The following is a 10585-nucleotide window of genomic DNA, read 5'->3' on the forward strand; positions in this document are numbered from 1 at the left end:
CAGGACCTAAAAGTTCACCAGCGCCCTGCAGCCCACAGCTTGCAGGCTAGGATTGGCCAGCGGGAAGCCATCCTCTAGGGTGGGGGTGAAATCGGCTGGACAGTGAGTGCCACGGAGTCTCCATAGAAGCCATCACAGGAACAGGAAGATCTAGAAGGGAAGCCACCTCCTCCGTGAGCCTTGTGGTGTCCCTCCAATGCCCTCTGCTGATAAGGCCCAATGTTGCATCAGCTGGCAAATGACAATTGTTTGCAGAGTCCAGCTCCAGGTGGCTTTGGAGCTGACAAACAATACAGGATCATTGTCATAGTCCTCCCCGATTCTTTTCCCCACACAGTGCAATTCTGTCCACCTTCATCCATGTTCTGTGTATATAGTTATCAAATATACTGATTTGAGCATAATTGCTGGCTATCTTTTCCAAATGTGTGCACAGGTAGTGTCCCTAGGCCTGGTTTTGGTTTTTTTTTTTTTTCTTTTGTTTTTTGTTTTTTGGTTTTTTTTTTTTTTTTTTTTTTTGCTATTTTACTGCTCAGTATGCTGTAGAAAACTAATGCAAATAATTTAAGTTTATAGAAATGGAAATGAGTTGTGTCCAGTAGAATGCAATTGATTATTTCCTATAGTTAGACCGTTTGTCTCTTTTTGTAAACTAGTAGCCCTGCACACTAAATCATGTGCCAGTAGCTCTCCACCTGCTGCCCCGCCCTCCTCTAGCTCCACCACCTCATAGCTTGCTGCCCTGCCCCCTCCTGTAGCTCTCTGCCACCCACTTGTAGCTTGCTGCCCCACCTTACTATTGATCCGTAATACGGTTGTTATGCAGTTGGTCATTATGCTTCATGGCGTAACGACCATTTGCTTATTACATCTTTATTATATAGGGTTCATTTTAGCATTCCTTATTGCCTATATGTGTTTGGTTGTTTGACTTCTCCTTTGGTCTAGTGGTAATGTCTTACTGGTTTCTTTATTAATTAATGAGGTCAATCAATAAAACCTCTGACACATATTTCTTTTTTTTTTAATTTTTAATTTTTTAAAGAGAATTTTGATGAATTTATTTGAACTCAACTGACTAAATATGTTAGGGAGTAAGATCTCAAATGCTCTCCACATATTCATTTTATAATTGTAGTAGAGGCTTGGTGCACAAAATGTGTGCACAAGTAGTGTCCCTAGGCCTGGTTGGCAACCAGGGCCTCCCTTTCCCAGCTGCCAGCTGCTGGCCAGGGCCTTCCTTTGTTCTGTGCCACCCCCTGGTGGTCAGTGCACATCATAGTGAGCAGTCAAATTTCTGGTCTCCCGGTCAAACTCCTGAGGGGACACTTTGCATATTAGCCTTTTATATATATAAATGAGAGTCATAGTCTTAACATTCAAAAAATTATATCTTAAGCAAGTCAATCCTAGAGTAGCCAAATTCATGGAGATAGAAGGTAGAATGGTAGTTTTCAGGGTCTGGAAGAGGGGACATGGGAGTTATTATTTAACGGGTTTGGGGTATCAGCTTAAGAAGATGAAAAGTTGTGGAGCTGAACAGTGGTGATGGTTGCACAACAGTGTGAATGAACTTAATGCTACTGAACTGGCCTATATGTTAAAAAGAAAAGTGCAAAGTAAATTAATACTTAGAAATAAATGACAATATAAAAACTTGTAGGTCACAGCTAAAGCAATTCTTAGAGACAACATTATAATTACATATATTTATTAAGAAATAAGATAGTTTTAAGTATGGTACTGGCACAAAAACAGACGTGTAGATCAGTGGAACAGAATAAAGAGCCAGAAATAAAGCTTCACTTACATGGCCAACTAATCTATGACAAAGGAGGTGAAACTATACACTGGAGTAACTACAGTCTCTTCAATAAGTGGTGTTGTGAAAACTGGTCAGATACATGCAAAAAATAAAACTGGACCACTCTCTCACACCATATCTAAAATAATAATATGCTAATTAAACCGACATCCTTCCAGATGCCCTTCTGGATGACCTTCCAGAAGAAGCCAGGGCCAGAGGGAAGCTGGTGCGGCCCTGGGGGAAGGAAGGCCTACTCTTGCATGAACTTTATGCATCAGGCCTCTAGTATACAAATAAAATCAATATAGGTGAAAGACTTACATGTAAGGCCTGAAACCATAAAACTCCTACAGGTTTCTCACTATTGGAAAAGAGATTAAAACCTCAGAAAGGAGCATGGCTGGTGTGGCTCAGAGATTGTGAATCAGGAGGTCACAGTTCAATTCCTGGTCAGGGCACATGCCCAGGTTACAGGCTCAATCCCTAGTGTAGGGCGTGGAGGAGGCAGCTGATCAATGATTCTTTCTCATCAGTGATTTTTCTGTCTCTCTTTCTCTCTCTTTTCCTCTCTGAATCAATAAAAGTATATCTAAAAAAAAAAAAAAAAAAAAAAGTTTAGCCGAAACCGGTTTGGCTCAGTGGATAGAGCATTGGTCTGCAGACTGAAGGGTCACAGGTTCGATTCTGGTCAAGGGCGTGTATCTTGGTTGTGGGCACATCCCCAGTAGGGGGTGTGCAAGAGGCATCTGATAGATGATTCTCTCTCATCGATGTTTCTAACTCTCTATCCCTCTCTCTTCCTCTCTGTAAAAAATTAATAAATATATATTAAAAACAAAAAAAAAAACTTTAGAAAGGAAGAAAGCTAGAATGAACCTTGGGGTTGTGGACAAAAGGGGCCACATGCTGACCTGACAAGCTCAGGGTAGGCCTGCATGACCATCTTGCAAACTCAGAGACCTAAAGTCACCACAAAGGATGGTCTGAAATTAAACTTTAACTAAACGCAGTTATGGTGGGTAGTTACATCCTAGGCTGGTATCTTTTTTTTTTTTTTTTTTTTTTAAATCAATCTTTATTGTTCATATTATTACAAAGGTTCCTCATTTCTTCCCCCCTCCACCAGGTTCCCACCCCCACCCTCCGCCCCCTCCCCATCCCCCATTGTCCTCATCCATAGGTGCACAGTTTATGTTCAGTCTCTTCCTCCCTCCCTTTCCCCGATAGTAAATCCCTTTTCAGATAGTAAATCAGTTACTTAGCATTTTCTCATATCAATAATACCTCCACATGCCCAATGATACACTTCACACAAAAGACATTTCCAAATATCTGGATGAGGTCAACCAGCCTCATCCAGGCCCCACCCAAGGTACTCACAGATCAATACCCCAGCGCTATACTAACTCAACACATCCAGATCTAAGGCTTCATCACTTGATTCAGCAGACCCTCAAGTTCCCGCAAAAGTTTCCAGCCATGTCTGAGAGGCAGCCGTGGGGCAGGGGCAGGCGAGGAGCGAGCTGTTCCGGGCCTGGCTGCTCCGGGCCTGGCCTCTGTTGCTCTGGTTCATTCCACAACCAGCTGCTCCAGGTCTGGTCACTGCCGCTCCCGACCTAGTTGCTCTGGACTTGGCTGCTGCTGCTCCGGGCCTGGCCGCACCCAACCCGGCTGCTCTGGGCCCGGCCGCTCTGGGCCCGGCCGCTCCGGGCCTGGCCGCTCCCAGCCTGGCAGCTGCTGCTCTGGGCCTGGCCGCACCAGACCCGGCTGCTCCGGGCCTGGCCGCTCCCAGCCTGGCAGCCGCTGCTCTGGGCCTGGCCACTCCCAGCCTGGCAGCTGCTGCTCTGGGCCTGGCCGCACCCGACCCGGCTGCTCTGGGCCTGGCCACTCCCAGCCTGGCAGCCGCTGCTCCGGGCCTGGCCACTCCCAGCTAGGTTGGTATCTTAACTGACAAGGTCAACCTTGGCCTTAACTGAGCTTATCTGTCTTTTTACATCTATAATAACATACCCTTGAAATGTCTGGGTAACTTGTAATTTCCCTTTTTCTGGACCCCTTGGGGCACAACCTAATGTGCCTGGGCCCCAGGACAGATACCACAAATTCCTTCATTGTTACCATCTTAATTGTTTCTGTACCCACTTAAGTATGTGTCTATCATTTTACTTTTTATCCAATTCCAGGGGTTCCCCTCCTCCCCAACACACACTCTGCTTTCTTCCGCCTCTCTAGTCTATTACCAATGGATTTCATGTAACCCACATCCCTTCCTTTGATTACAATATTTAAATATAGATGTAACCAGCCATTCTCTGGAGCATTATCTCAGTTCATTGAGGTTCTGCTTCCTGGCAATTGTCGACAGTTTGGCTCAAATAAATTCACAAAATTCTTTACAGGTTTGAATATTTTTATGTTAACATTATGAATGATTAGAGTTGGTGTTATTGGTGTGAACACATGGTTTTTTAGTTGATAAAGGTAGATATGAAAATACAGATGTAAGTACATGCACACACATTTACATATATTTATTCATATATTCATGTCCATATATACATAAATACATACATGCATACATATATTGATTACATATGTCCCCTGAAAGAACCAAAGCTGAGAGTAGTGACATCTCAATAACAGTGAGTAAAACTGGTACCCAGGTACTTACTGGTTTCTAAACACCTTTTTGAGAGCAGGCAAAGTAATTGGCTGCATAGATGAAGGCAGGTATTGACTCTTGGGAAACCTGTTCATCCCAGGGTGAGCTACATACAGTGAAAGCACAGGGGCCTGTAGTGGTTCAGGGACCAAGTTTTGAATCCACACCAAGAGTGAGTTGGATCATAGCTCTGGATTTACTAGTGTATTGGCAACAGGTTTACGAACATTTCTGAGCTGCAACTGCTCCTTTGTAAATAGGATACTATCAGGATCGACAGGGACCATATAAGTCAAATGCCTGGCATGTTGTGAGCTTCACTGTTTTCACTGGTTACACCAGGAAGGCATGTTACAGCAACAAAATCAATCAAACAAACAAACAAACAACCTATGAAAACTTTCCAAAATCTTCATCTAAGCTCAGAAGGCCAGGAACTTGATGGAGTTCCAGGGGCTTTCCAGACCCATATATGAGCCATGACATTACTATGTAACTCTTTTGTGTTAATTAAGCCTATTAATAAAAGCTCTGGTAAGAGATCTGAGCTATGAGTTGGATAGTCCCAAGAGTGACGTGTCAGATGAGGATGGGATAAGAGAAATTATGCCACTTTGATTTTATCCCACAAAACTAATGAGCTGGGAAATTCCTATGGAAATGGCTGCCACTGATATCCCACTGCTTAGTTTCCTCTACCCCAGCCCCTCCCTCCCAACAGCGCTTCTATCCAAGCAGTCACCAAGCCTTCCTCTTCGACCTCCACGCCTCTGCTCCTCTGCACCTCACTCTTTAGTTCCAATCCTCGAATCTGACTTGGTTAATTTGTGCAAAACTTTAACTTCAAACTCGAGAGGGGCAGCTGTACTCCACTTTGTACTTCCAAAAACAGAGAAGTTGGCCTGCAGAGAAGAAGCAAATGCACAGAGATGAGCAGAAATACGTGGGAGTGGAATGCCCCGGCTTCCCACTTCTGGATTTCAGTCCCTGCCTGAGGGAGGGCTGGCTGCATTCCTACCCTGGAGTCTCCTGAGAGAGGCCAGTATCTCGTTATAACCTCCTCCCCTTTAATGTATTTTTATTGATTTTAGAAAGGAAGGGGGAGGGAGATAGAAACATCTATGATGAGAATCATTGATCAGCTGCCTCCTGCATGCCCCCTACTGGGGATCAAGCTTGCAACTTGGGCATGCACCCTGACCAAAAGTTCATGGGTCAATGCTCAGCCCCCAAGCCACCCCAGCTGTGCATAACTCTCCCCCCCACCCCCCGCCCTTTTTAAACTAGTTCCCTAGAAGTTCTGCTATTTTTAACCAAATCACCTTAATGTAAGGAGTTATGACCAATGTTTTTGGATTAGGGCTACGAAACCTCAGAGCTTGTGACTTTTTAATGTGGACAAGGCCTCCTGTGACAGCAGATGTTACTTATTGTAAACCTTGTGGGGAATCTGATCTGGTTGGGAAGAGGATCTGAGGTGTGATTAGCAAGAACTGGAAGAAAGGTGTGTGTTGGGTTCACACAGAGACTAGTAGGATATTTCAGTTTTCTTCCATGTGGCAAACAGTAAGCATTAATAAATATTTGAACAGATGAGCATGCTAGATCTCATAAATCTGAATCTGATAAAAAATTAAAATGTAAAGCGATCGCTAATAGCTGTTGGGTCACACTGAGGTATAAGAACGCAGTGACCATCCTCAATGGCTGCACCTGTGGTCGCTGTGTCGGGGTGCCGGCCGCCCATTGCCCGGCTGACTTCTACCTTCATGTGTGCAGCCAGCCTGCGGTGGGCAGGACGGTTCTAGTGCCGACACTGGGGGCCACTTAGAGAAGTCATGAGGAGTCCCCAACAGCTCAGGGCCCTGACAAGCACTTTTTCTTCAGAATCTTTGCGTTGACTTTGTCACTTCCTGGCCAATTTTTATCATTTCTCACACCAACTCCTCCCATGTATGGTGTTAATTTGGACAAGTTGGAACTACAACTGGCAGGATCCCCTTCTTGTGTTATCTGTGTTAGAGCTGAATAAAAAAAAAGCTGGCGTGAGATTTGGTAGGTCGAAGTGAAGCAGCAGCCACACTGGGAGAAACACTTAGAGAGGTTGGCATGTCCTAACTTACCCCCACTTGCCACCATACTGAGCGACAGACAAAGGTGATGCAGGTTTCATATGACCTTGCTCTTCCCTGCTCCACACTCAGCTCATCTCTCAAGGGCAGGCTCTGCTGATCAATAGCAACTCAAGTCTGGCTCGTTCTACTTGAGTTGAAGTGCTTGCCTACCCAGAGGCCTTTGCAAGCTCCACCTTGCCCACGTGTGCCAGTACTAAGCCAGGGCTCATTAGTGACTTTTCTCTGATCCTTCACTTCTGCTTTCAGACCCTTAATTCCCTGGCTTCTCCAACAATAGTGGGTGGTAACTAGGTCTGGTTTGCCCTCCCAGATGTATCCTCAATAAACATTTATTAAACAAATAATTTTTAGTTTATAGAGAGAAGGAAAGAAAAAGCAAGAAAGAAGAAAGAGAGAAAGAAAATACTACTCCCATTGAACTGGCCCAGATGGTGAAGATTCTCTTCTGCACAGTTTTGGCTAAGAGGAAAAGGTGCTTTCCGATCTCTTACTACTTATTTCTCAAAATAATTCCATGTGGCATATTCCAAAAAAAAAAAAAAAAAAAAAAAAAAAAAAAGGAAATGAAAGTAGCTTATGTAAGATCCCAGGGCAGGAGGAAGTAAACTAAAATTAGTACTTTAGTTATGTGTTCCCTAACTACCGCTGAAGTCTCCTCTCAGCAGCTCACTGAGTTTTATCTCCCTTCCTTTCCCTTCCTTTACCAAACCCACTTGTGTTCGTCACCACCATCTGTCCTGCCCCTTAACCATACACACATGTATGTTTGCCCAAATACCACTACTAAAAATATATGAAATTACTTGTTGAATGTATGGTGCTCCAAAAGGGAATTCATTCAAGCCAATTTTACAGGTATTTATTGAGCATCCATATGTAAGAAAACAAAGTAAGGGTGAATGGAGGGAGGTGTGTTGTGGTGTTCCTACTGGGAAAATTATAAAAATTCTTTGACGGGAAAGCATTGTTGGTGATTACCTGTATTTTCCAGCGTATAAGACGACCCCTTAATTTTTACAGTTAAAACATAGGTTTAGGCCTATATTCGCTGTATAAGACTACCCCCCACTTCAAAGAAAAGACTTACTTTGCCGTCAAGATCTGCAGGTAATTTTTGTGCAATTTTGGTCTTTTGCCCCCGGTTTTCGGTTGACTTTTTTTCATCTTATACACCGGAAAATATGGTACTTAGTTCCTACTGTTACTAGCCTGTCTTTTTCTCACTGGCATCTTGGGGTGAAGGTTTCCTCATGAACATACACCTGAGGTAGCTTAATGAGATTCTACAGATGTAGATGCTCCGGGTCATGGCCCTCTAAGGGGACATTTGTTGTTCCCTAGGCGGGTGGTTCTTAAAATTTGGCAGTGAACCTTCACCTGGGGAGCCCCTTTAAAATGCAGAGTCCCTGGCTCCCTTCCTCATGCCTCCAGCTCTGCCTATCCTGATAAAATTCAGGATGTCCTTGGGATTTGTCTTTTCCACAAGACTCCACGGGCTCATCTGATACAATGGTCTTCAGGCCATTCTTGGAGAGATTTCCAAAATACCTGAAATAGAATCACCTGGGCACTTACATTTATTTATTTATTTATTTCATTTATTTATTTATCTTTCAATTTATTTTTTAAAATATAGTTGACAACAGCATTATATTAGTTTCAGGTACAACATAATGATTCAATATTTTTATATCTTTTTTAAAAATATGTTTTATTGATTTTTCACAGAGAGGATAGAGAGTTAGAAACATCATTGAGAGAGAAACATCGACCAGCTGCCTCCTGCACACCCCTCACCAGGGATGTGCCCGCAACCAATGCACATGCCCTTGACATGAATCGAACTCGGGACCTCTCAGTCCACAGACCAACGCTCTATCTACTGAGCCAAACCGGTTCCAGCAACATTTATATATCTTTTAAAGTGATCATCAGAATAAGTCTAGTTACCCTCTGTCACCATACATAGTTATTATGATGGGCACTCATTTTGTAAAAGCTGATTCTTAAGTCCTATCCCTAGACCTTCTGCATTAGAATTTGGGGCCCTGGCTCAGTTAGTTGGAGCATCATTCCATACACTGCAGGGTTGTGGACTTGATTCCTGGCTAGGGTACATACCTGGGCTCAATCTCCTGGCAACTGATAGACGTTTCTCTCTCATATTGATATATATATATATGTTTTCTCTCTCTTTCTCTGTCCCTTCATCTCTTTCTAAAATTGAAAAAAGCATATACTTGCCCTGGCTGGCATGGCTCAAATGGTTAGAGCGTTGGCCCACACACAGCAGTGTTTCGGGTTTGAGTCCCAGTTAGGGCTCACACCTGAGTTGCAAGGGGGCATGTATGGGAGGCAACCAATTGATATGCCTCTCTCACATCTACGTTTCTCTCTCTCTCTGCTCCTCTCTCCCTCCCTTCTACTCTCTTGAAAAACCAATGAGGAAATATCCTCATATGAGGGTTAACAAAAATTAAAATTAAAACTAAAAACAAAAAATAAAAATATATCCTCGGGTGAGGATTAAAAATAAAAAGAATTTTGGTGGCAAAGCCTGGAGATATGCATTTTTAAATCACTCCCCACTTAATTCTTATGAATCTACAGGTTCCCCTTTGAAAAGTATTTTTAGATCTCCTACTGTACATTTAAGCCAAGTTTGGACACAAAGCCCTCTGGAGAGAAAAAATAGAGAAGGGGGAAGGCCATCCTCTCTAATTAGCATTGATTTTAGAATCATCCCTTTCTAACTCTCAGACTCTGTTCCTCGCTAATTGCTGAGGTGAGCATTTCCTGGGAAGTGGCTGGCTTCCCAAAGTCAGGCAGCCCTCACACCCTCTGAGGTGGTCAGGGCTGCTGATGGGGCCCATGGAGGTAGCTCTGATTTGCAGACCAACCGTTGTCTGCAGGCCCATCAAACAGTAACGGAAACTTCAGGAGCCTAGCAGTGTTGGAAACTGCCTTCAGGGATAATGGGGGCTGTGGTCTTTCTGGGGCCACTCTCAGGTCACCTCTCTACTTCCCACCCCCACATCCCAATCCCTCATTCCTAAAATGTCTAGCATGTCATATCAAATACTGTTGTTTGTTATTGTTTTTTTTTTTTTTTGTGATTAAAAACCCAGAGAGAGAGGAAGGGATAGAATAGAGAGATAGAAACATCAATGAGAAACATCCATCAGCTGCCTCCTGCCTGCCCCTACTGAGGATCCAACCCATAACCCTGGCATGTGCCCTGTCTGAGAATCGAACTGGTGACTTCTTAGTTCATGGGTCAAAGCTTAACCACTAAGCCATACCAGGTGGGCAGATACTAGTTTTGTTTTTATTTATTTTTATTTTTAAAATATATTTTATTGATTTTTTTTACATAGAGGAAGGGAGAGGAGAGAGACAGAGAGTTAGAAACATCGATGAGAGAGAGAGACATCGACCAGCTGCCTCCTGCACACCCCACACCAGGGATGTGCCCGCAACCAAGGTACATGCCCTTGACCGGAATTGAACCTGAGACCCTTCAGTCAGCAGACTGAAGCTCCATCCACTTAGCCAAACTGGTTTCGGCACCAGTTTTGTTTCCTTCTGAGGCCTCTCCTTTGCCTGTAGATGGCCATCATCTCCTCCCAGTGTCCTCACATGTCTTCCCTCTATGCACGTCTGTGTCCTAATCTCCTCCTCTTTGAAGGACACTAATTGCATTGGAATAGGGCCACTCATATGACCTCATTTGATCTTTTTTATGTAAGATATTTTATTGATTTTTTTTTTTTTTTACAGAAAGGAAGGAAGAGGGAGAGAGAGTTAGAAACATCAATGAGAGAGAAACATCCATCAACTGCCTCCTGGACACTCCCTACTGGGGATGTGCCTGCAACCAAGGTACATGCCCTTGACCGGAATTGAACCTGGGACCCTTGAGTTCGCAGGCCGATGCTCTATCCATTGAGCCAAACAGGTCAGGGCCTCATTTTATCTTAA

The sequence above is a fragment of the Pipistrellus hanaki genome, assembly GCF_964339955.1.
Source record: "Pipistrellus hanaki genome assembly, chromosome: 1".
Taxonomy (NCBI): domain Eukaryota; kingdom Metazoa; phylum Chordata; class Mammalia; order Chiroptera; family Vespertilionidae; genus Pipistrellus; species Pipistrellus hanaki.